Source organism: Tamandua tetradactyla, chromosome 21, assembly GCF_023851605.1.
Source record: "Tamandua tetradactyla isolate mTamTet1 chromosome 21, mTamTet1.pri, whole genome shotgun sequence".
NCBI classification, from domain to species: Eukaryota; Metazoa; Chordata; class Mammalia; order Pilosa; family Myrmecophagidae; genus Tamandua; species Tamandua tetradactyla.
In genome coordinates this window covers 23,942,854-23,969,633 of record NC_135347.1, presented here as the reverse complement: position 1 = coordinate 23,969,633, position 26,780 = coordinate 23,942,854, and the positions used below count along the sequence as shown (strand labels likewise).

The 26,780-nt window shown below is 33.2% G+C and overlaps 1 long non-coding RNA gene across 1 annotated transcript; it reads left to right on the top strand.

Annotated features, from left to right (window-relative positions):
• Positions 1 to 860: 860 nt before the first annotated feature.
• Positions 861 to 7,888, top strand: LOC143665308 (uncharacterized). The gene is made up of 3 exons (XR_013166864.1): positions 861 to 957; positions 7,302 to 7,434; positions 7,592 to 7,888. It is a non-coding gene; the product is annotated as an uncharacterized LOC143665308 (long non-coding RNA).
• The last annotated feature ends 18,892 nt before the right edge of the window (positions 7,889 to 26,780 follow it).

Below are 26,780 nucleotides of genomic sequence, written 5' to 3'. Positions count from 1 at the left end.
AGGAATCTCTCTTCTTCTTTTGATATTGCTATGTGATTTTCTCATTAATTTTAAATAGAAATACATCAATTCACTGTAAGAAGGGTAAAAAAGGAACATTTATGTAATGGCATAAAGATAAAGATTCTCTATTTTATGTGTGCTTAATTATTATATATTATCATTAGACACAATTTCAAATTTATAATGATTAAAAGAATTCCAGATTCTCTATATAGAGAGATATTTTAAAAACCAAGGCAAAGAGGTAAATTATTTTTGATAAAGAAGTTAAGGACAAAGTAAAACGATATTGGCATGTGGTTAAAGGGCAGCCAATGACACAGAAATTGGTCCTTCTGTTCAAATTTTAAAGAGAAATAATCTATATTGCTTGTCCTTCTATTCAACTTTTTTCTCATTTATTTTCTTATTTCTCTGGATGAGCTCCCATCAAATGCAGTAGACACTTGATGGTAAATTATAAATGTCTACATATCCAGACAGAATTCTTCCACTGTATAAATAAATAAAACACTCACTTAGGAGAACACATCTGAACTGAGTTCTTTCAAAAGTCACAGCTGTTTTCCTTTATTTTTTTTTTTCATTATTGCCTTTGGGTGCCCTTTTCTTTACTTAAGGAGTAAATGTAGACCTCAATGCTGGGGATGAGAGGGAAAACAGAGCCACTTTCTTTGATCCAATCATTAAATATGTGTTTCCCTATTTCCATTAGGCTAGAAAATGAACTTAACTGAATTTTTAACGTTGTATTTGATCACATTTAGCTTACTATTAAGATCTTTCTCCATACCTTCCTAAATACTGCCATTACTAACAGAAATAATTTCTCTTTTCCTGTCCATATTTTTTATTATAGGAGAAAATTCCACTGATGAATTTTCCAATATTATCTATTTCTCACTGCACACCTTCGGGAAATTACAAGCTTCATTTTCAACACACGAGAAATAGGTGAGAGCTCATTTTTTAAAGCAAAATTAAATATTGCCCTCTAGAATTCTGTCATACTCTTTTATCTGATTCATGTTTTTATGCATTCATACTCAAAGGGGCACTACATCTAAAAATAAACAAATAAGCCGGCCATGAGTGCCCATAAACAGAGAGACTGATGGTTGAATACATGATATGAACTCAGGAATTATGGCTTAGGATCTGCAGAGGAATAAGAAAACCATATAAAGTTTTGAGGCTGAGGTTTATCATCTGTTTAGACAAGCAACAATTCCCTTTGTAGTGTACAGCTCATTGTGATAAGGGTCATGCTGTCCTTAGTGAAACATACTTTTCTGCCTAATCCTCCAGCTCTCTCTCTGTGGAAAGTCAGAGAGGCTGGCAATTTCTGCTCTTGGTTTTTACCCACCATATTATGTTAGCATGAAAAATGTATTTTGCTCCTTTCCCGAGTTCCAAGAGAAAAGCTCTCAGTAAGACCACAAAATGGAATCAGAAAAATCACACAGATTTAGCAACAAGGTAAGGCGATTAGCCATTATGCTTAAAGATGTCATTATCCAGTAACATTTATTTGTGGCCAGCATCATTGTTTTCTACAAGGAATTTGATTTTCCAGATTTGCTATCTGGGTCTAATAGGAACATGCACCATGGAACTTCTCTACTACTACACAGCTTTGCTTGAAAATAGAAAAGACTGGGCCCCCATAAGGCTGTGCAAAACATCAAGAAACTTGCAGCATTGTTTCTGTGTGTGTGTGTGTGTGTGTGTGTGTGTGTGTGTGTGTGTCTTTGTTTTGTTTTTTAATATCCAAAGGTGCAAGGGGAAAACATTTCTCTTGTATACAAGAAAGAGTGTAAAACTTGTAACTTTTAAAATTGAAAATTAAGAGTTAGAATTATTCCTTTCTTCATGCATTTCTAATCCTTTTTGCATGCCATGGCTTTCACTATTTGCAAACTTTTAAATTCTTGGCTCTCTAGCAAAAATTTCATCTTGAGCTCCAATTTTCTGAGAGCAAAATGTTCTTTGGATATCTAAAATGTAGATGTATGAAATTCTATAAATACCATGATATTTCGACCATGTTTATATCTCTTTTAAATTGTTACTGTTTATCATGAATATTTAATATATTTTGTAAGAATATTTCAAATTACTGAAGAAAAGAGAGAAGATTCAGTAAGTTGTTGGGGCCAACTGGCTAGAAAAATAAATCACAGCAGAATAAATTGCAAATAAAACAGTGAAAAAAAATATGCTTTAGAAACTGAAAAAAATGAAGAAAAATATGTGGATGTTTCTATGCTCATGGATCAGGTAAGGTCTAAGCATGTCAAAAACATCAAAAATAATGGAAAGATTTAATAAATTTGAGTATATGAAAATCTAAAGACAATTCTATGGGAATGAGTAAACACCCAAAAAGTAATTAGCAAAAATAAAGTTACACTTCTAACAGATAAGTACTAATGCCCTTAATATATGAAGAACTCTTACCAACAGCAAAAATAAATCAATAAATAAGAATTTAGCCGAAAGATGGACAAATAGCATGAAGAAGCATCTAATAGACAAAGACTATGAAAGGCTACAAACAAAAAATATTATCAAAACCACTTATAATTAAATAAAGGCAAATTAAAACAATAATAAGGTATTTTTCAGTTATTAGATTGGTAATGATTAAAGTTTGATAATCAGTTGTGTTGGCAACAGTTGGAAAGAAATCCAGAAAACCCCAGAACAACCATGGTATAAAATGGTATAATTCATAAATGCTAAAACTTTTTGACACAGTAGATTCTATAAATTTATCCTATAGTCATTATACCACAAACATGTAGGAAGATGCTTATAAAGATTTTCTTAGAAAAGCCGCTATCAACTTCCACGTCCATCAATAAAATAGTGGTTTAATAAATCCCGCTCCATCCAAAAAGCAAAGTTCCATGCTACAAAAGCCTTAGGAAGATCTATATATTCTAACATGGAAAGAGATGCAAAATGTATTATTTAGCAACAAAAGCAAGTTGCAAGAAAGTTTAAAAATTAGAAAATGTGATAGCATTTTGTTAAAAATATAGTTTTTGAAAGTATGTTTTGCCATTTAATGTCATACATTGAGCAAGTTACTTATTCTTTTATGACTCAGATTATTTCCTCATATGTGCACTGAAAATAGAAAAACACTACCTATTATGGGTTGAATCATGTCCCCCAAGATGATATGCTAAAGTCCTAATCCCAGCACTTACGAGTTTATTTGGAAATAGGATCTTTGCAGATGAAATCAAGTTAAGGTGAGTTCATACTGAGTTAGGGTTGTGTACTAGCTTCCTCACTCCTAAAACAAACACAATGCTATAGATTGGCTTAAAAATAGGAATTTATGCAGATACTTGCCCTTCATAACTCCTCATTGCTCTAGTAGGCTCAGCACATACTGAATCCTTCCAAAGAGTATAGAATAGATGAGGGTAAAAAAATAACTTTACAGTGGAGAAACCTGACAAACACAGCCTTGGGGGACTGGTGAACAAGGTCTACATCAATAGTGACAAACCATATTAATAATATTTATCCTTGATATAAGTGATGAATATAGAACTTTTCCTCTGTGATGTTCCTTCCCTAATCCCAGAACCCCTTATAATCATGAGAAAAATTAAGAAAAATTTCAATACAAGAGGATTCTACAAAATATCTGACCAGTATTACTCAAGATTGTCTAAGTCATCATTTGTAGGAAAGTCTGAAAAACTTTGCGAGCCAATAGAAAACTAAGACAACATGGCAAATAAAGGTAATGCAGTATCTTAGATGGGATTCTGGAACAGAAAAAGACGTTAGGTAAAAATTAAGGAGATCTTTGGTTTAGAATTTAATTTAAAACAATGTATCTGATTTTGGTTTATTAATTATAGCAAATATGCCTTTTGAGCTTTGTTTATAACTTATTATAGTTATGTTTATAATAAGTTAAACTGGTTCCAGAGTATTTGGAAACTCTGTACTATATTCTCAATGTCTCTGTAAATGTAAACATTTTCTAAAAATAAGACATTTTAAAATTTAGTTCCTAGAAATGGGAAAAAATAAATCCATCCTAAAGTATCAAGACTATATCATTACCACTTTCAGAGACTATTCTAGTCTCAATCAGGGAAAAGATATTACAATTGCCCTAACTGCCTTATCTACTTTTCTGTTGGTGGTCTTCAACTGAGATGACAGATGAAGTTAGAAACTGAGAGAATAGAAAGCAAACTGCCTCCTCTGCCAATTATAAAAACTTGCTGATACTTGATGCAAATTTTTACTTAGAAGATTAAGAAAAATGTATATCAAATGAATAGCTCCTAAGGTCAAGTAAATGGAAAAATCCCAGGAACAAGCACATCTCTTCAAATCTGTCTAGTCAGAGACTATTGTCAATATTTTAAGGAAAAGTGACACAGTAAGAAAATTTTCCCTCTTTCGACCCAAAAGGTAGACTCATCTGTTTAACATCTCAGACTTGAATCTGTCCCTAAAATCTTGGGATGAAGACGGTTCAGATATTGCAGGCATAAAGGAGACTGGAACTGTAATTATCTTAGTTGTTCTAGTCAATGCCCACTAATAAGGGAGACTATTGAAGGATTACAGATTGTTTTATCTGCATACCTCCAGATCTTATCTTATGGGTTTTGGCCACATTTGGCCTGCTGTTTATTTTTTAAATAAAGTTTCTTGACATATACCCATGCCCACTCACATATGTATTTTCTTTTGCCTGTGTTTGCATTACAATGACTATAATGGCAGAATTAAGTAGTTGTAACAGAAACCAGGTGGTCTGCAAAGCCAAAAATATTTACTGTCTGGTCTGTTAGAGAAAGGCTTGTTTACCCTGATAAAAGCTGTGATGTCACAGAAAATAACAAGTCACTTTCCCCTCAAAATTGTTGCTAGTCAAAGAGCAGATTCTAGTTGTGACTTTTACCAGTGATTAACAAAACACAATTTAGATGTTTTGAGCACAAAGAATACTTAGAAACATGATTCCTAACTTCTCTACACTGGCCACCTCTTTATATAATATTCACAAAATCTGTCGCCTGAGATTTTATTTTGGATAGACTCACAAACAACCATTTCCTTTAAGGAAAGGACTTGCTTCAAATATCCTACTCTTGGCCTCACTAATTACTATAAATCCTATTTTTTATTTGTACATGAAAGATGCAGACAACCTTTGGGGAATCTCACTCAACAGCACAATGTTTTAAATGATCATGTCCAAGAATTACCATAACTCGTGAAAGAGTTCCTCGCCACAGATTCAAATTTCATTTTAAACTCTCAGTGGGATAAAGACATAATAAAGATGTTTTATAGGATTTAAAGTGTATGTAGAAATGAAGAGCAAAAACTAATAACGCAAAAATGAAAGAGGTTAGTACAATTAAATAGTACTAAGTGTTATGCATCTCAAGGAATATTAAAAGTATTGACCAATGTTGAACATGTCAATCTTGAAAGTTTTAATCTATATCATTACCACTAAAGATTAGGAAAGTAATGAAAAAATAATAAATTTAAAAAGTTAAAATAAATTTCAAAACATTCAATTTAATCTAAAAAAGGCATAAGGTGAGAAAAATAAATGTGGAACAATTGCAATTAAAAAGAAAAATAATGACGTGATAGATCGAAACCCAAATGTGTCAATTTATGTATATTAAATATAAAGTGACTATTTTAATTTAAAGACAAATATTTTCAGACTAGATCAAAACCAAAATTTAAATAGCAATTTTATACTCCTTACAAGGGACTCACTAAATACAAGTCAGAAAGGATGAAATTAAAAAACTACACAAAATGATATACCAGCAAATACTAAACAAAAGAAAAGAAAAATTGACAGACTAAAAATGGAAATAGCCATATTCATAACAGAAACATTGACACTGCTCTATCTCAGTAACTCCTACAAAAACTGATAAAAATAGTAACAAAGAAAAAAGTTAAGATAAAGAAAATTAACAAACATGGGCTAATTGACATAGAGAACTGAAGCCAACAGTTGCAGAAAATACATTCTTTTTAATATGCACAGAAGATTTACTACATATATTTAAAGATAAGTTAATTTATTTTTTATGTGCACACTATTGTTCAAATTAAAGCAATTCTTAAAAAATTTTAAAAGATCGAAATAATACAGAACATGTTCCCTCATCGCCTTGAATTTTGGAATGTTTAGAAATTAAGAAACACACTCCAAAATAGCCCTTGGATGATGGAAAAACTAGTCTAATGAAAATTAGAAAATATTTTCAATTGAATGATTGTGCTGGTTTGAAACTGTCATGTACCCCCAGAAAAGACATGTTCTTTTTATCCTAATCCGATGGCTGGGACCTTTGATTAGGTTCTTTCCATGAAGATACAACTGAACCAATCGTGGGTGGGACCTTTTGACAGATGGAGATGTGGCCCTACCCATTCACGGGGGGCTTGTAATTAGTTTACTGGAGTCCCTAAAAGAGTGGACACACAATGCTCAGAGCCAGAGATGCTTGGAGAGCCAACCCAGATAGTAGAGAGATGAAACTAGACACAGCCATTGGAGATGTTAAGAGTTTGCCCTAGAGAAGCTAAGATAGAACCCACAGACACAGAGAGAGCAATCCACTGGAATCAGAAGCTGAAAGTAATGAACTAGGAGCAAGGACAAACAGAGACCAACCATGTGCCTTCCCAGCTGACAGGGGTATTCCAGACGCTGGGTACCTTTTCTCTGAGACGGTAGCCTCTTGTTGGTACCTTAATTTAGACATTTTTAGGGTCTTTGAATTGTAAACTTGTGCCTTAGTAAATCCCCTTTATAAAAGCCAATCCATATCTGGTATATTGCATTCAAGCAGCTTTAGCAAACAGAAACAATGATAAAGAAAATATGACATATTTTTAACTAGAAGGATGTAGTTAAATTAATAATTAGAAGGATGTGCACATCAATAAACATATATTAGGAAAAAATACGGCTGCTAATTAATGACATATATTTCAAAAAGTTAGATAATTTAAAAGGTACAGGTGAAAAAGAGAAAGGAAATAGCAAAAATGAATAAAATAGAGATGGGGCAAGAAAAAGCTAATTTTTTTAAAGGGGAGAAAGGAATGATTATCAGTACTAGGATGGAAAAGGTTTATTAATACAGATTCTACATAATTAAAAACATAATACACAACATTATAAATAGCATTATATGCCAATAAACTTAAAACTATAGATGAAACACAGAATTCACCAGACCTTACGTATATGACTTTATTGTTTCCAGTACTGGCGGACAAGCCCCTATTGGATAAATCCTTCAGCAGTGAACAGCCATAAACTTTGGACAAAATATAGAAATCAACTGTATGAATAAACTAGAGAGCAGCAGAATCTGGAAAGGACTCTACATTTGAACAGTAAGCATAAGATGGTATACTGAATAAATAATATCAGATGAAACAGACTACGGGTAAAAAAAAACATTCAAATTAGCCTCATTTGTAATAGCCTGAAACTGGAAATAAACTGGGTTTTATTCTTTTTGCTTTTGTTTTGATTTGTTTTGTTTTACAGGTAGGAAAATATAAAACAAACTGCAGCGTATTCAAGAATGGGATTTTTACTCAACATTAAAAGAAACAAACTGTTGACACATGCGAAAACATAGGTAAATTTCAAAAACATGATGATTGGGAAAATAAGCCTCATCCAAATAGGCACAGTCTGCATAACTGCTTTTATATGAATATCTAGAACAATGAAAACTGTTAGAGGAAGAAACAAATGAGAAAACAGTGTGGGGACTAACTGGGAAGAGCCACGAGAGAACTTTTTAGGTTTGAGAATATAATCTATTTCTTAAAAGAGGTTTGTTACAGGTGTATGTAAAAAAAAGTCGTTGAATGTAAACTTTAAGTTTTTGCATTTCACTATGTGACTTTTACTTTAAAAACCATTAAAAAAATACTCTGATGAAATAATTTATAGATGCGTGTGTAACTTTGAAATTCACCAAGAAGTAAAATGGCTTGATGGTTGCATAGAAGGATGGATAATTGAAACATGTGATAAAACATATAGAGCAAAATATTTATTGTAAAGTTTATATGGTCATCATAAAGGTTCTCACTGTACAAGGCTTTCAACTTTCCTTATGTTCAAATAGGTTTTTTAAAAATATTGTAGAGACAGTTATATTTTCCATAGAAATCTATCTAATTTAACTTGTGTAGTCAGCTTATTCAAACACCATAATTACATGGAACCTTGAATAGGGAGTGAGATTTTGTTTGTTTGTACTGGTCGATATGAAGCCCTGATGCATCCCAGAGTAATCTGTGCAGAAGACTAAAAGTATTTTCAAAGTCCCCTTGAAGGAATCAGGAAAAATGTGAAATATTAAACTTTCCCACCTGAGGACGATCTAATATTCTTGCAAGCACTGGGGACTGTCCATTTGATGGGCCAGGCCCTCAGCCTTGGGGCTTGCCCTTATGAAGCTTATTCCTACAAGGAGAAGCTAAGCCTACTTATGAGTGTGCCTAAGAGTCACCTCTTCTGTTGCTCAGATGTGGCCTCCTTTTCTTTGAGCCAGCTCTGCAGGTGAACTTGCTGGCATCCCCCCTGCATGGGACACACCACCCTGGGGTGTAAATTTCCCTTGTAACACGGGACCTGGCTCCAGGAAATGAGCAATGTGGGATTGAGAAAGCCTTGTTCTTCTTGACCAAAAGGCGGAAGTGAACTGAAACAAAATAATTTCAGTGACTTAGAGATTTTTAAATAGAAGTGAGAGCTCCTTCTGGAGTTTATTCTTATGCAGTATAGAGATAACCCTTTGCAGTTTCTGGTACTCTAATCCAATAGTCTTGATTCTTGAAGATTGAATAACTATAGAGTTTTAGGGCGTGCCCATGTGATTGTGAAAACCTTGTGACTGACACTTCCTTTATTAGTATATGGACAGATGAATATGAAGAAAATGACAAAAAAATAAACAATAGGGTGGGATGGGAGATGGGATGCTTTAGTTATTCTTTTTTCCTTTGTTCTTATTTTTATTTTTGGAGTAACAAAAATGTTTTTAAAAATGTATTGTGATGAACACACAACTATATGACAATACTGTGAATCACTAATTTTACACTGTGGATGATTATATGGTATGTGAATATAGAATATATATCTCCATTTCTAAAATATTGTAGGGGGGAAAACTCACAAAAGAAGAAAATCGAAATAGCTCTCTATCAAAGATGTCATGAATAAAAATCTCCCCACATACAAAACATCAAATCCAGATGACTTCATGGAGGATTCTCTCAAACATTCAGGGAAGAATAGGCCCAAATATAAATATTTTCATAGAATAGAATAAGAAGGAAAATATTCCCCAAATATTATTGACATATAACCATTGACATAGTGACACTATTGTTATAGTTTACAAGGACATTACAATGAAAGGAAATGGCAGCAACCCTGTAGAAAATGTTACCTAATTAAATCCAACAATATACTGAGGGAAAATAGATGACAAGCAAGTGTTTTATTAAAGGACAGTAATGATGACAATATCAACCATCACTCAATGTAATTCAACCATTACAGAATAAAGGAGAAATAAAGATCATTGTAATAGTACAGAAAACATATTTGAATATTCTTCAAAATCCATTCATGATTGAAATTCTCAGCAGAAATCCTGAAAATCATTTTCAAAAACTTGATAATATAATTCTCAATTGTTGTATGAAAATATGCTCAATCTTATCAGTCATGAGGAAAATAAAAATTAAAATCTTAACATGATGCCACTATAGACTCATCAAATTGGCTAAAATTTAAAGGAAAAAGAAAGTACTTGCAGAGAGTAACAATTTTTTTCAAGGATGGGGAGCAACTTGCAATCTCCTATACGGCTCATGTCAGTGCAATTTGGTCCAATAAATTTAAAAACTGTTCAGCAGTGTCTCCTAGTATACCTGCCATGAATAATCACCCACTCTATGACTTAATAGTTTCGGCCCTGACCTAGAAATGCCTACATATTTGCAGCAAAAGATATTTCTTGCTTCTGGTGTGTGACTGTTGACATGAGTATAGATTGCATGGTCTGCTCACTTTGTAAAAATTCATAGAATTGTACACCTATGTTGTGTATATACATATATATATATATATATATATATATATACATATATATATATATACTCTCCTTACATATGTTATCCTGCAACATTTATTCAATTTTTTGTAATTTATTAAATAGAAATTTACTATCAGGTTAGCTGCACCCTTGAGCAGCACTAAATACTTTAATCATAATAATATATTTTAACATACTTTCTGTTTAGGATTTCTGCTTCCAGAAAAATGAACTAGAAATACTTTCCCCAATTTGTCCTGCTCAGCACAACTAAAAACCCTGAAATACATATTAAAAAACAAATATAACATGAATCTGAGAGGTGGAGAACAGAAATCAGATTGACTAAGGACCTCACTACCTGAGGAATGGCCCGGTAATGGTTCCTTTGGGTATTCTTTTTGCCTCATATGTTCCAGTAACTGAGAAATGCCAATTGGTGTAGACAAAAGAGCCCCAACCAAAGCCCATTCTCTCCAGCCAAAGGACAAGGAAAGGAACAGCACAGGAAGAGTGAAAACATTTAGGCAATAACTTCTCTACTCCGGTCAATTACCACAGGGGGAAAAAAAACAACAACAAAAACCTGTTGCGTACCCCTAGCCTGGCCAGCAAAGATCAAGTGGTCAGTCCAGACTTTCCGCATTGTTGTAATGAAGCAACCAACCCCTCCCTTGTCTGAGATTTTGCCAGAGAAAGCTTAGTAGGGAGCTGGAATTGCATCCTTACCAGGTACTAATGAGGCCCCCACACACAGTGACAGTGGAGACCTAGAGAGCATCTTACGCTTCCATACCCATCGGACAGTAACACGATGCCTCCCTTCTCCTCATTGCTGTGGTGTTAGAAGGGCCTAGGAGAGAGTCAGAGGTTTCACTATCGCCTTGTAGCACTAAAGCCATTCACCCCTAATGTCAGTGGAGTCCAGGTGAGGTGAAGCATAGCAGTGAAAGCCTGCCTTGCTGAAGCAGTGTCAGTGAAAGCCAGCTAAAAGAGCAGGTTTAAATAATGTCTGGAGTTCCCTAACCTAATGTCCAGGCTTGAACTGAAATCCCCTATCATACTCAGGTACAGGAACAACTGAAAGGGAACGAAAAAAGATAACCAATAGATACCAATCCAAAGACAAAAGAGAACTTTAGAACTACCTGATAAAAACTTTAAACCAGCCATCATAAATTGCCTTCATCCAACAATTACAAGAACCACTGAATAAACTGAAAAAATAAGGAAGTCACAGCAAAGAAACTGAAACCGTAAAGAAGAGTCATCTGGAAATTTTATAATTAAAAATAAAATAACCAAAATTAAAAACTCAATGGCAACAAAGAGTGGAAGGCACAGAGGAAACAATCAGTGAACTTGAAGATTAGAACATTAAAAAACTCAATATCCACAAAAAAAAGAGGGAAAATACATGGAAGGAAATGAACAGAGCCTCAAGACCCTCTGAGAATTTACAAATAAAATATCTAATATTTGTACCAAACATTTGAATAGAAGGAAAAAAAAAAAAACAAGGCTGAAAAAATTCTTAAAAGAAATAATAATCAAAAGTTTCCCAATTTTTTTAGACAGAACTCTGAAGATTCAAGGTTAGAAAACTCCAAATAGAATGCACTAAAGAAATCCACATCAAGATACATCATATTTAACATTCTGACACTTAAAGATAAAGAAAAAAAATTAAAAGCAGCAAAACAAAAATACCTTACCTTAAGGTTAAAAACAATTTAAATAGCAACAGATTTCTCACAATAAATGATGGAGGCCAGGAGAAAGTGGCATATCATTTTTCAAGTCCTGTAAGAAAGCTTTTTAGAATCCTATCCAATGGAAATATCTTTAAGAAAAAAGAGGAAATAAAGATATTTTCATACGAATTAAAACTAACATAGTTCACTACCAGCAAAATTACTTTAAAAATGGCTAAAAGAAGCTCTCTAAGCAAAAAAAGGAATTGATAAAAGAAAATACCTTCAATATGCAGGCAAGAAGAGAGTACAATGCAAGAAGAAAAGACTATGGGAAAATAAAATATATTTCTTTGCATCTTGAGTTTCTTAAACTATGTTTGATGGTTGAAACAGCAGTAACACTTTCTAATGCAATTCTAAGTGAATGTAAAGAACATATATCTAAGAATATTACATTGTAAACATAATGTTAATGGAAAAGAAAAGAAAGTAAGGTTTCTACTCAAGCTGGTAAAATGTAAACATCAGTAGAATGTGAGGTAATGTATGTATAATATAATACCCAGAGCAACCACTAACTAAGCTATGCAAAGAGAAATATTCAGAAATCTATAGATAAATAAAATTAGAATTTTGAAATATGTTAGGAGAGAAAACGGAAGTGACAAAGAGAACAAACAAAAAATAAAACATAAAATGGCAGACTTATACTGTAGCATATCAACAATTAAATTAAATGCAAATGCACTAAATATATCAATTGAAAGAGAGAGATTATCAAAGTGTAATAAAAAACAAAGTCCAAGTATACCTGTCTACAAGAAATGCACTTCAAATATAATAATATAGGCCGGTTGAAATTACAAGAAAGCAAAACTATATCATGCAAACTTTAACCAAAAGAAAACAGACATGATTTTCTTATATACCAGATTTAGTTGACTTCTGAGCAAAAAAAATTATCACAGACAGATAAGGACACTATATGATAAAACATCAATCCACCAAGAAGATAAAGAAATACTAAATACATATGAATCAGGAAGAAAAAAATGCTGCAAAATATGTGAAACAAAAACTAATAAAACTGAAAGGATCAATAAACAACTTCACAAAGTCTGAGATTTCACTACCCTCACGCGTCAACTTATAGAAGAACAGCCAACAGAAAATCAGCAAGGATAGAGAAAAACTCAACTAAACCATCAGCCAACACGACCCAATCAACATTCATAGACCACGCAACACAACAGCAGAATACATATCCTTTTTAGACACCCATGGAAAATATACCAAGATAGACCATGGCATGGTTTAAAAGATTTGAAATCATATAGAGTGTCTTCTTGGACGACAATGGAAACAAACTAGAGATCAATAATAGAAGGACACAAGGAAAATTTCCAAATGCTTGGAAACTAAAGAGCACACTTCTAAATCACCAATGAGTCAAAAAGGAAGTCACAAAACATATTTGTTCTAAATGAAACACATTGAACTGAACATTGATGAAATTGCAATACAACATACTTAGTGGGACACAATTGAAGCAGTGTTGGAAGGAATATTACAGGAATAAATGCATACATTAGAAAAGCGGTAAAAACTAAATTCAATCATCTAGGCTGCTACCTCAAGAACCTTGAAGAAGAAAATAACCCAAAGCAAACAAAAGGTAACATATAATAAAGATATGAGCAATAGAAGTTGAAAATAGAAAAGCAATAGAAGAAATCAATGAAAGAACTGGTCTTTGAAAAGATCAATAAATTTGACAAACTTCTAGCAACGCTGACAATAAAAATCAAAAGACATAAATGACCAATATAAGATGAAATAGCAGACATCCCTACGTACCCTGCAGACATCAAAATACATTAAAGGAATACTACAAAAAAACACTACATCCATAAATTTTGACAAATTATATGAAATAAATCAAATTCTCAAAAAACTCCTAGTACCAACTCACCAAATATGAAATCATTTTTCATTTGAATAACTCTAAAACTATTAAGGAAAATAAAAGTCATAATTTTTTAATGCCTAAAAAAAGAAATCTTCAGAAACAGGTAATTTCAATGGAGAATTCTACCAAATGTTCATAAGAATGTTAAAAGAATTTTTGCACCTTTTTCTTCTAGGAGGAACACCATCTAATTCATTTTATGAAGCTGCTGTTACCCTGGTGCATAAACTACACAAATATATTACAAGACAGGAAAATTATAGACCAATATCGTTCATGAATGTAAATGTAAAATTCTTCAAAATAGATGAACAAAACAGTACAACAATGTATAAAATTAATTATATACCAAGGCCAAATGGTGTTTATTTCAGTGATGAAAGGCTGGTTCAATATTCAAAAACTGATTAATGTAATTCAACATATTAATTGGCTAAAGAAGAAAAATCACAAGAGCATATCAATCAATGAAGAAAAAGCACTAGGAAAAAAACTAACATCCATTCCAGATTAAACTCTCAGAAAAATAGGAATATAAGGGAACTTCCTGAACATGATAAAAAACATTTACAAAAAACCTGTAACGATCTCTACATTGAATGGTGAAACACTGCTTTCCTCTTACAATCAGGAGCAAGGCAAGAAGTGCCTAATCAGCATTCTTATGTGACATATTTCTAGACATTCTAACCAGTGCAGTAAAGTAAGAAAAGAAAATTAAAGGGATATGTTTCTGAAGAGAAGAATTTAAAATGACCCTATGTGCAGCTGGCATGCTTGTCTAAGTAAAAATTCCCAAGCATTATATGACAAAAAAATCTTAGAATTAATAAATGAGTTCAGCAAAGCCACAGGATATGATGCAAACATACAAATATCATTTGTGTGTTTATACTCATAATGAACACTCATTAATGAGATCCCCAAATTAAAAACATAATAGTATTTACATCACTCAAACCACGATTAAATACTTAAGTGTAAATCTATGAAAGCATGTATAGGACTTGTATGCTAAAATTACAAAGCTTTGATTAAATAAGTTAAAGAAGATCTAAATAAATGAAGAGAAATATCTTATTCATGGATTGAAGAAATCAATAAATATGTCAGTTCTACCCAAATTGATATACAAGTTTAATGCAATTCTTACCAAAATTTTAGTGAGGATTTTTGTGGATATAGCCAAGCCTATTCAAAATTTATACAGCAAATAAAAAGAATTACAAAAGCTAAACTAATTTTTAAAAAGAAGAATTTATTGGGAAGAATCCCTCTACCAAACTTCAGGATGTATCATACAATTCCATAGATGTGTATTATGCGGTATTGGTAGAAGAAACGTCATAGATCAATTAAATAGAATACAGAACCCAGAAATAGGCCTGCATAAATATGCCAAACTATTTTTGAGAAAGGTACAAAAGCAGTTTGATGAAGAAAGAGAAATTAGCCTTTGCAATAAATGGTGCTGCATCAATTGTTCATCTGTGGTATACCCCAGAAAAGCTATATTCTTCTAATTCATTTTTGTGGGTGCAGACTTGTTGCAGGTGGAACCTTTTGATTACGTTGTTTCCATGGAGATGTGACCCCACCAATTCAAGGCGGATCATAAGCCACTAGCTGGACTCCTTTAAGGGAGAGAAATTTTGGAGACAGCAGAGAGCCAAGAGAGTTTAGAGATAGAGAGACAGAAATACATCAGCAGGACCATGCAAGGACACACTAAAGCCCAGAGACATTTTGGAGAGAAAGGCCAACAGATGTCGCCATGTGCCGTATCATGTGACAGAGGAACTTCGGATGCTATTAGCCTTTCTTGAGAGTCAAGATATCTACTTCTGGATGCCTTAATTTGGATATTTTCATGGCCTTAGTGCACACAGTATAATGCATCCTAGCTTAAGCAAACTGAAACACGTAATGTATGAATCCATTTGTATATCATCCCTGATATGGCAAAATTTTAGAAATAGAGAACAGATGGTGGTTGCTGGGGAGGGAAATGGATGTGGCTATTACAAGGCAATGTGAAAGTATAAATGTTCTATATTTTGACTGTAGCAATATCAATATCCTGGATGTGACACGGTGCTATAATTTTGCAAGATGTTACTATCTGGGCAAAGTGTATATCAGATATCTCTATGATATCTTGCAACTGTGTGAAAATCTATAACTATCTCAAAATACAACTCTTAATTTTTAAAAATAGTTCTATTTTGTGGTCATATACAATTATATAACAGCTCAAATTTTATGTATTATTGCTAAAAAAAGGATTATGTATTATTTCTAAGTAAACATTATGATTCAACTCAACTGTTTTCTTCCTTTTGAATTCTAACATCATGCAAAGATTCAGAAAATATTTTTCCCCCCAGAATAGTTTTTGCCCTAATAAATATCCTAATACTTATTGCTGCATGCCACATTTCTGGTAATGAAAATGAAATCTATCTTTTAGGGGGCTAAAAACCAAGAATAGTATAGCTTAAGCTTTTAAAATATAACTCACACTCTGAAATCTGTGTATGTTTTGTAGTCAAAAAAAAAAAACACCTCCCTTTATTATTTACTAAAAACTTTATTGCCAGTTAGATGTTACCTATGCTTCATATACTGAAAGCACCCATTCTATTTGGAAATAAAAGAAAAGAAACATATATACCCTTGAAAGTTTCTAAGAGTATAAAAAGCATACTTTTTCAAAACCCAGAAGTACGCTAAAATGGCATCATAATGTTTCAGCTTCTGACATGTATTTCTAGCGTGAGTACACAGAAAATTCATATAGAGTTTATGTCAAGAGTACTAAAGAACTATGAGAAAATCTACTCCAGAATATCTGCTGATCACATCAAGCACATAGACATATGTAGACCTATATAGACCTTGTCAGAGCTATCTTTGGAAATGTGCTAGTGCAAAATGAACAGTGACTAACGTGAAACCCTATACTGAAGGAGTATGACTTTCAAAATTTATCTGACTAGGTGAAAAAGACATAGTGATGAAAAACATCATTCATCACCAAGTCACTTTTTATTATTACACTGTAATAAAATCTTAAGTGGATTTTATTCTTTTTGAAGTTCTGGGCAAATTTTCTTGAGTTTTCTGTGTTATTTCCACCTTTTCCCATAGATGATAGGAAGCTAAACTGGCATATCAATGATAGGTTAACATACCTCCAAAATATTTTTTCATGAGACCCAATTCTGAGATTGGCTGAGTTACCACTTTTTTTTTCAGGGGGACTTTGCTTGCGAAGCTGTTACTATAGTAAGATTTTTATGAATATGCCATATAACTTCGTATCTACAAGCTGCTGTTATTCTTCAAAAGAGGTAGTACTAAAATTCTTTGGATCAAAGAAATTTTCACACCTCCAAAATTCAGTATCTATGGAATTTATATCAGAACAAGTGTTAAAGATTATTAGTTTTCACAAGATAATAGCTTTCATCTAGCAGTGGAATATTAGTGATACAAATGTTATTCCTCTTGAACCATTTTACTTAAAAACTAGGAATGCTTCAACTTCCAGGGGGTTCCTTTGGATATAGGCAAGAAAAGTAAATAAGTAAATAAAAAGAACATTTATTGGCAGGAAATTTAGGAACACAGAGAATACAAATAGTGGCTGAATAACCAAACTTGCAAAAGACAAGATGCTTTTCTTCAGAGTAGGGACCACTCAAGATTTTCATCAAGACACCTACCTTGGAATAAACATATCTTAATTACTTTCCTCCTTTTGTCATTCCATTCTCAGTTCAAAGCACTAAAAGAACAAGTCCAACTGGAATAGAAATGGTCATAAATTCACCTTCTCATTAAGGAAAACTCAAGATACCCTGATTTTAAGACCCACCCATAAGTATATACAGTGAGGGTATGAGTAATTCCAAAAGGAGAAAACTGTTTTTGAATGAAATGGATACTGGGCAGCTATACTGCAAAAAAAAAAAAGAAACAAACAAACAAACAATTATTATTGTTTGTACCAAGAACCAAGGAAACATAATTTGTGATCATTTAATCAATTAAGATTCCCAACACCAGTAGACAAAACATTTGTTTATAATATTTAATGATGAAAGGAAATGTGATCTTAACTATAGTTTCACACCATGAGAAAAACACTTGAATATGCTAACATCATATGCTTGCGGTCATTTACATCCTTGGAGTTCCTGCTACATGAGAATCATCTGATTGGAAATCAGATAGACAAAAAAAGAGGAAGGAAAGGATTTTGCAAAATGTGATCTTTTCAAGAAAAAAAAAAGAACACGAATAATAATATGAGCATTCATATACATTATAAAGCAAATTCTCAGTAAATTACCTGTGATATGTTAAATTATATATCCCAGATAAATGTGTTTTTAATCTTAATCCATTTCTTTGGTGTGAAGCCATTGTTAATAAGACATTTTTAAAGATGTTACTTTTAGTTAAAGTGTAGTCAACTGAATCAGTATAGGTCTTCATCCTATTACTTGAGGCCTTATGAGAAAGCCATAGGGATAAAACTACCTAGGAGAAGTAGAAGCTGGAAGTCAAGGGAACCCAGGAAAGAAAGACAAAGTCACTAGTATGTGCATAGTCATGTAGCAGAAAAGCCAAGGACTTTATGAGCCCCGGCAGCAGGCCTCTGAATGTCACACTCTTCTAGGGCAAAGCATTGCTTTGCTGATGTCTTGATTTTAAATTTCTAGCCCCAGAACCATGAGTAAATTAATTCCTGTTGTTTCAGTCACCTCATTGTGTGGACTTGTTTTACCAGGCAGCAACTAGCAAACTGAGACAGTATCTTTCTTGGTTTCCTGATTTACTTCTAGGATTTCTGGCATGATATAATATTTCAGTGAGCATGGAGTATTAACTTACTAAAATAATTACTTAATTTCTTTAAGAATTCCAAAAGAACTGCATATGTCAATTCATTTAATAGCTAAGTGAAAAACAGAGCACAAGTTGTACCTCATAAGTGACATTCTGAGCCTACAACCCTTGATCCCTCAAAGTTCAAGATCAAGATGTCCAAATAGTTTGTGGTTGTACATTTTGCCTCATAGCCTTTTCCAAGAAGCAATCATGATGGAGACACTTTGTCTCAAGTTACGTGCTAGGCCAACGCAAACTCTTATTCCCAATGCTTATAATCATGTGCTCACTATAAAATTGACAGCAATAGCTCATATCACATCCCTATTTGTCATCCCATGTTGAATCATGGAATGAAAGTTTTAGTGTTAGAAATCATACCTAATCCACTTTTTCATCATGATCAAACCATGTGACTAATGTATCTTAGCATTATATCTCATCAGGGAGATAGAAGTATGTAGTGTACATCCCCAACACACATATACACACATACAAACAGACACATACTAATAGAGTTCAAAGAATCTGCTTTTTAAAGTGACTAGTTAGTAACTTCTGCTGAAGGCAAAGGCCCATCTTTAAAAGATCTCTTAGCTCCAGGAGGAATCACCTAAGTGATTTTACTTTGTTATGTTAATGTAGTCAATTAATGCCTAGGGTCTAGGGAAAGTGCATGATTAACCTTTTCTTATGACTCAGCAAAAGCTTGCACTTCCTCACTACTCCTCATGGTCAGGATCAAAACAATGATTTGAGGTTTAAAATATTTTCAATTTTCTTGGAACCTCTGTGAAGGATTAAGATAATTCCAATGATGTTTACGACTAGTAAAATTGTTCCCAAGCCTCTATCCTATTTACCCCTTTCACCCTTCAGAATGACATTCTAAGGTAAGAGGCAGTCAGAATTGATGACGTAGGCTCAAGTCCAGGACTGAACAATTTGTGGAGGATAGATGATTCGGACTCAGTATTTGGGTCAAGTGAAAGTCCTTCATGACCAGCCATCCTGGAACAGTCAGCAGGCGCATGGTGCACTGGGCATTTAGGAATAACCTAAAGAACAGTAACACAAGAACTCCAGGTATGTGGTAGTATAAGGCCTCAAACTGTGGTCCATAAACTAAGAACATGGGCTCTTAGATGAGCTCTGAGAGCAAATCACACCTCAATAGGGTCATTAAGGCAATGGATAGCTATAGCATCAAACCTGAAGAAGGGGAATACATATGATCAAAAGATAGCAAATGAAAAGAACAGAAGTAAAAGCATCAGAAAACAGGGTTAAACAGAGGACTGATCACAATCTCAGTTTTAAGAAACAAATTCAACAGAACTGGCACATTTGTAATGAATAAACTCCTAGTGTTCTTGCACATTTGTGTAAGAAAGGAAACCCCAAGGCCCACTGATGCATTGCTGTAAAAATAGTACACATATGACAAAGACTTTCACATTTATATATACAATTAAGCTCTTCCTTTGTTTTCAAACTCATAGATTCAACCACTTACTTGATATTTTTCCTGGGATATTTTATATACACTTAAATATACTTATCAAAGTTAATATGCTTGAAAAGAAAAACTTGGCTACCATTCCAAACTTACCTTCCCTATTCTTCCCCACCTGGATAAAGGGACCATCATTGTAGGTTTTTTTAGACCAAAATATGAAGAAGCATATTTGACTCCTCTTTTCTTTACATCCTATATCTGATCTGCATCAAGTCATATAGTCTCTACCTTAAAATAATGCTGAATCCAAACTGTTCTCATCACCTTATTAGTACACCCAGCCTAAGCCACCATAGGCTGCAGTAGATCTCTTACTGCTCTTTCTGTATTCAGTTTTCTTGTCTCTTTAGTCAGTTTTCCACAGAACAGTCCCTGTGATCATTTTAATACCTAAATTAGATCAAATCACTCCCCTATTCAAAAATTTCCAATGGTCTCCATCACAATCAGAATAAAATCCTACCGCATTCACAGCTGTACATTAGCTGGCTCCATCTACCTTTCCAATTCCATCTCTTATCAATTACTTATAACCTCCCTCTGCTCTCCCATTATCTGCCACCACTGACTTCTTTCTAATCCTCTAGTTCTCAACGCTCTTTATGTTTGCAGTTTCTTTTTCTTGGAAAATATTATACTGGATGTCAACTTTCAAGGGAATACCTTCTTTGATGACTGTCCAAAATAGCATCTGTCATTCTCCATCCTCTCACCCTACTTTATTTTCCTTTATAGCATGCATCAGTTTATTATATTATGAACTTTTTGTCTAATGTCTTCTTATTTCACTAAAATATAAGTTCCATAGAAGTAACCGCAGGATCTTTCTTGTGATATATTTCTAGTGCTAGAAAAGGTACAATTAATAATCATAAATGCTTATTAAATATTTGCTGGGAGGAAAATTAAAGAAAAATTCCTGATTTTTAAAAATATTTTGGCCAAATGGGTCCATGAGAGAGCAATTGAGAAAGTGAGCAAAAGAGAAAATGAGAAAAAAAGAGAGAAACTTTATTTCACTGCAAGCTTATAAAGCCATTCAACTTGGTATGTTTTAAGCTTAACATGGAAAGAATGATGGGTAGAAAAAAATCTGAGAAAATGGAATCATTTACAACATTTCCCTTTACAGAAACTACAAGATGATATATTTTGTATTTTCTTGATTGATTAATTTATTTATTAAAAAGAGTATCTACTAAACTCTAGGAATTAAACCAGGACCCTGAATCACAAACAAGGAAAGAGACGTAAGTGATAAGTCACAGATCCTCACAGACATGGAATAGACAGAATTCTACTTTTCTAATAAAATTTCAACAAAACTACACAGAAAAGGCTATTAGTATCCTTGGCAAAATCAACCAAAGTCATGTTTTCAATTTTTGAAATTTCTTGCTCTTTATTGTTTGCACCCCCGCCCCATACACACAATGGATAAATTCAATAATCCTCGTTCTATATCAAATCTCTATTGAAATAATCACGACTCTGTAACACTGGCTTGCAACTAAGAGATCCCAAGATACTCATTTTTTTCTCATTGGCTCAGCATATATCTTTATTCAAAGCCTGCACAGAAAGTTTCTGCATTTTTTTTCACATATCAGCTTTTTAAAATGATCACACTCACAGAGCGATTCAGAATACTAAATCTTCCCTAGTTTGGGGTTTTGGAGAGATTGTTCAACAAGAACTGAAGTATTTTCTTTTTCCAATGCTACTATCCTCACAATTCTTATTGGGTATCCTAAAATTTTTCACGTTATACCACCTTAAGACTTTCCTTAACACTCTTCATATAAGGAAGTGATCCTTAATCTGAACTATGGCTTCTCTGTGAATCCCTTGAAATAAAATGACAAATACAGAATAATGTAGTTTTATATTTAAGAACTTTGAAAAGACTTCATTTGGTTTCAGTTTTGTATCACCTGTAGTACCTAACTCAGAAGTGTGGAATATGCATCTAATGATCGAATGACTCTTTGTCATCTTATAGTGTACTCATTTGATCAGACTCTGAAAGCTTATTACATTAAAGTGGATGCTATAATGAGGTTTTACATTCGACTTCAATACTTAATCATTGCATCTCCAGCACTGATGATAATCGAACAGAAAATTCAGTTTCTATAAATTTTCCTTTGAAAGCAACAAACCTTATCTAAAAAAAAAAATGTGTTAACAGTATCTAATCATGTTAAAATTATATAGTCTTTAAATACTTTATAAGATAAAGCAACGAAATGAAATTTTAAAGGCTAATTTCATTTGAACATTTAAAAAATTTTCTCCCCAAATATATCAGATGGAATCACTTACATTATTATGTTAATTGATTTATGAAATACATCTGCTGAGGCATTCAGGGGCTTATGATCTGGAGGTAATAAAACCTTGCTACCTAATTGCATAAAGGAAAAATATCACTTGGCTTTTAGTGATTACTGGAATGCACTAGAAAAAACATGCACTAGACAAGGCATGCTTTCCTCAGCATAGTCATTGAACTTTTGTCTTGCTGTGGGTTTTCCATTCTCTCATGCAGTTAGGTAAATTCTTGTCTGTTGCTTTAAGGATTAATCAGAAAAGTGATTAATAATGATGAGAAATGTTGGGGTTTTGAATATGTGTCCCATTAGATATATGAGACTTTAAATTCTTAAAGGAAGTAAGAGAATAATACTTGACGGACATTCAGTGAGAATTTAAGTGCCATGATCTATTCCCCAGAAAAGTAATGAAAGATGGGTACATAGATTTCTACTAGAAATCTACCAAAACAACTTGAAGTTTTCTACCAAAGCAACTTGAAAGGCCAACCACGAGAGATACCAAGATAATTTAAACAGTTGTAATTCTTGAACACCACTCTCTAGCTAGGATGGTTAGCTCAGTTAATTCCAACCATGTTAAATTAACTCAGGTTTGTATATTCTGTGAATGATTTCCACAATTCCATTGCTTTATTTTTTTTCTCCCTCTGTAAAAACTGGTATATATCTTTAATAGGGAAGAAGTTTTTTTCAGCTGCTTACATTTCAGGGACACTAAAATTGTACAAGAAAATATATCAACCCAACAGACATTTATAAAAAGACATTGGCGGGCAAGGGGGTGTGCAAAGATGGTTCAGTGGTAGAATTCTCGCCTGCCATGTGGGAGACCCAGGTTCGATTCCTGGTCCATGTGCTTTCAAAAAGCAAGCAAACAAACAAAATAAAAATTCAACAAAAAGTGCTGCAATAACGGGATACTGACATGGAAAAAGTATGAAATGTGACCCCGCCATACACCATACAAAAAAAAAAAGGACATTTGGGGAAGCACAACCGGCAAAGAAGGGAACTTTTCAATAGGTAAACTGAGATCATGTAACAAAAGCCAATGATTTTAAAGTAGAATCAGCTTTTTCAGTCATCTTTTGCCTAATCAATCTGAAGTAATGTTTCAAGCCAAAATATTTATATTCTGCATTATTGAGACCCTAATAGTTGTTTATGATTGAAACCTATCTTTTACTCACTGCCTTCCCTACATTAGCTTTTGGTAGTGCTAATCTGTGAGAACTCATAAGAGCACTTTAAGCGCCCTGGGGACAGAATTTTGCAAGAATGCAATTTACCTGGCATGAGGTGGCACTGTATTCTTTGGTCTCACACTTTTCATATTTAACTTAGTGTCACAGACACTTTGCAATAGAAAGAAAATAGTTTCATGTGTGGTTAGACACAAGCTCCTAAAAACAATCCTTCAATATAATTTCAAGTAAGGCAAGAATCCAAATTACTATTTTCCTCACCAAAAATAAATAATAACTGAAGATAAAACTTGAAGTTTGTGCCTTTTTTGCTATTTCTGTTTTCTGCAGAGACAGAATTCAGCTTCAACATCACATTTTTTACTGAGCTTTCTGATTCCTCGATAGCACTTTTAACCTAATCTTATTTAACAAAATTTTTATTGTTATTAATTTTAGAAAATTCTAATTTTATTTAAATATGCTTAAATACAAAACATATTATGGAAGAAATGGCATATTCAGACTGTATATATAGCTGGCATATACATATGCAAACATACCTGAGCAAAATATAAAAACTTCTAAATATAATTTATTTTTTAGCAAAAGAGGATATTGATTAAGCAAAATCATACTCCTGTTGTTCTGGACATGAAAATGAAAAAGAACCTGATTTATTGAGAGGACGGATCACTGATAAATGGCTGGAGAAAGCTAATATACCCACAAAGCAAAAAACATGAAAAGAATTATGAGATAAAAGAAAAGAGCTAATTATATATCGGTAGAGAAGAATCACTGATATGTATTTACAGATATCTTGGAGACTAAGAAAGGTAATCTGAAGGATTTATGCTTCATGTTTTTATATATTTAGTAAAGCTTATATTGCATGTAACATTACAACACATTTTCTTATTAAATATTAATGCAGAAGTGTCTGAATGTTAATCATTTATTATATCCATAGAAGTTTATCTATTTCTTCTTCGTAAATTATTTAAAGTAAAATCTTTTTTTCAAAGAGTTCCTTTTGAAGGACTTTTAGTCAGGTAAAGTCAGAAAATATAGCATGTGGTCAGAGTCTGCAAGGAAAGAATTGTATTTCTCAATAGGGCAGTATCTTCAAAAAATGGCTCACAGAGAAGTTGTGCAAGTTACAAAAAGAAAGAGCAAAAATTAAATTCACTAGTTTCCATAACAGAAGCTTAATCAGAAAATTTTGCCAATGAATGATTACCTGATAATATGTTGTACTAGTTTAGGTAAATCCATTAATTTATGTCTACTTATTATTGTAATTTAAAACCATTTCCCCAAAAGGTTTTAAAAGAACATTAAATCAATAAATGTCAACACTTTATATAAAATGGAGATGATTTATTTCCTTACTTCATCTAAACAAATAATTGCCTAGAATCTAATGGGGAGAAACTGGATTTCAAGGTAACTAGATGAGTCAGTTATAATATTGTGTATGGTTCAAAAGGTAAAAGAAAGTGCAAAAGGCATGCATTTACTGTTGAATCTTGGTACGAATGGAATTGGCTTATAGTTATGATTTATTTTTATTCTTACTACACCTTCACAGAATGGTCTAATCCCTTCTTATTAAACAAACTAGCTTTTCACAGCTAAAGCTGGAGGAAAAACACACAAACAGAACTTCATTTCGCTTACCAGCAAAACTCTTTAAGTTTCAAAAAAACAAAGAACTCAGTCATCTTTTTTTTAGAATGGAATGAGTAGAATAATATAGATACATGCTTGACCACTTATATCTTTATGAATTAAATATTATCCTTTGTTAAACATCTATTTCCAGCCTTTTTTTTAAATCAATCTTTTTGCAAATTAGAAAGCTAAGGCTCAGAAAATTGAAATTACTCATCAAAATGTACAGACAGATCTCTTACTTCCAAGCTCAAACAAAGTATTCAAGATGGACATCAGTAGTGTTGACTAATGTAAGAGTTCTGAGTTAAAACATACGTATGTCAAATTCAGTTCAGAATGGATATAGAATAAAACCAACAGATAACTACTAGTAACATAATTCCTATTTATTTAGATGGATAGGCTAAGTGGTTGCAAATTAAATATTTGGTTCCTTTCAAAACGATAATTTGATCCGTCTAACACAGGTGGAAAAGATAAGACTCAAAGGAAGAGGTCAGCTCTCATTCAGTGTTACAATTTTGGGCCAGAGGCACATTGCAGGCTTTTACCTTCAAATTTTTATGTTTGCAAATTAACAGCAAGGGCTGCACTAAAGCCTCCTATGGATCTTTGGAAATGAGAAAAGAATGATCTTGCTGGTGATGAATTAATCTTCATGTATTCTGCCAGATCCTTCCATTTCATAGGTAACTCTTAGAGAATACATGGAGCTTAGCAAGGCAGAGATGTCTTGTTGTGGTTTTAATACTCTGTAATTGTCATTTAGCAAATAGTGCCCTAAATACCTTGAAGACAGAATTATAAATCTACAAATCTGCCTGGCTGGAGTCTTCTATTTCAACTTTTGAACTATATAGGTCATGAAACTAGGATGGCTTGATACTGTTCAAGAGTTTGATTAATTCCTACATTTCTTATCATGTTTTTCATCTTTTGGTGCATTTTCACGCTGTTATCTATCGGTTTCCTGAAAAGCCAGGGTTCTTTCTGAGCTCTTTCCACGAGTCATGTATACAAGCCAAATCACGTTTCTGCTGAATCCTCATTGCAGTGAAGAGAGGCAGAGCAGTGAATCTGTGGATCTTGCTCCCACTGGTACCCGTGCGATATCTTGCCAACAGTGCGGTAATCAGACAGGAGATGGTGCTTATCTTTTACAGGGTCTTCTGAGACAAGCAGAATTTCCCCTTAGTCCATAACTTCTCATCCTTTAAGGCTCCTAAGTGTCTCATTTCTAATGCTTACATGACATTGATCTTTGAAGTTTTATTTCTCTGCCTGAAAGAAAGCAAGGATGGGAGGGAGGAAGGAAGGAAAGAGGGAA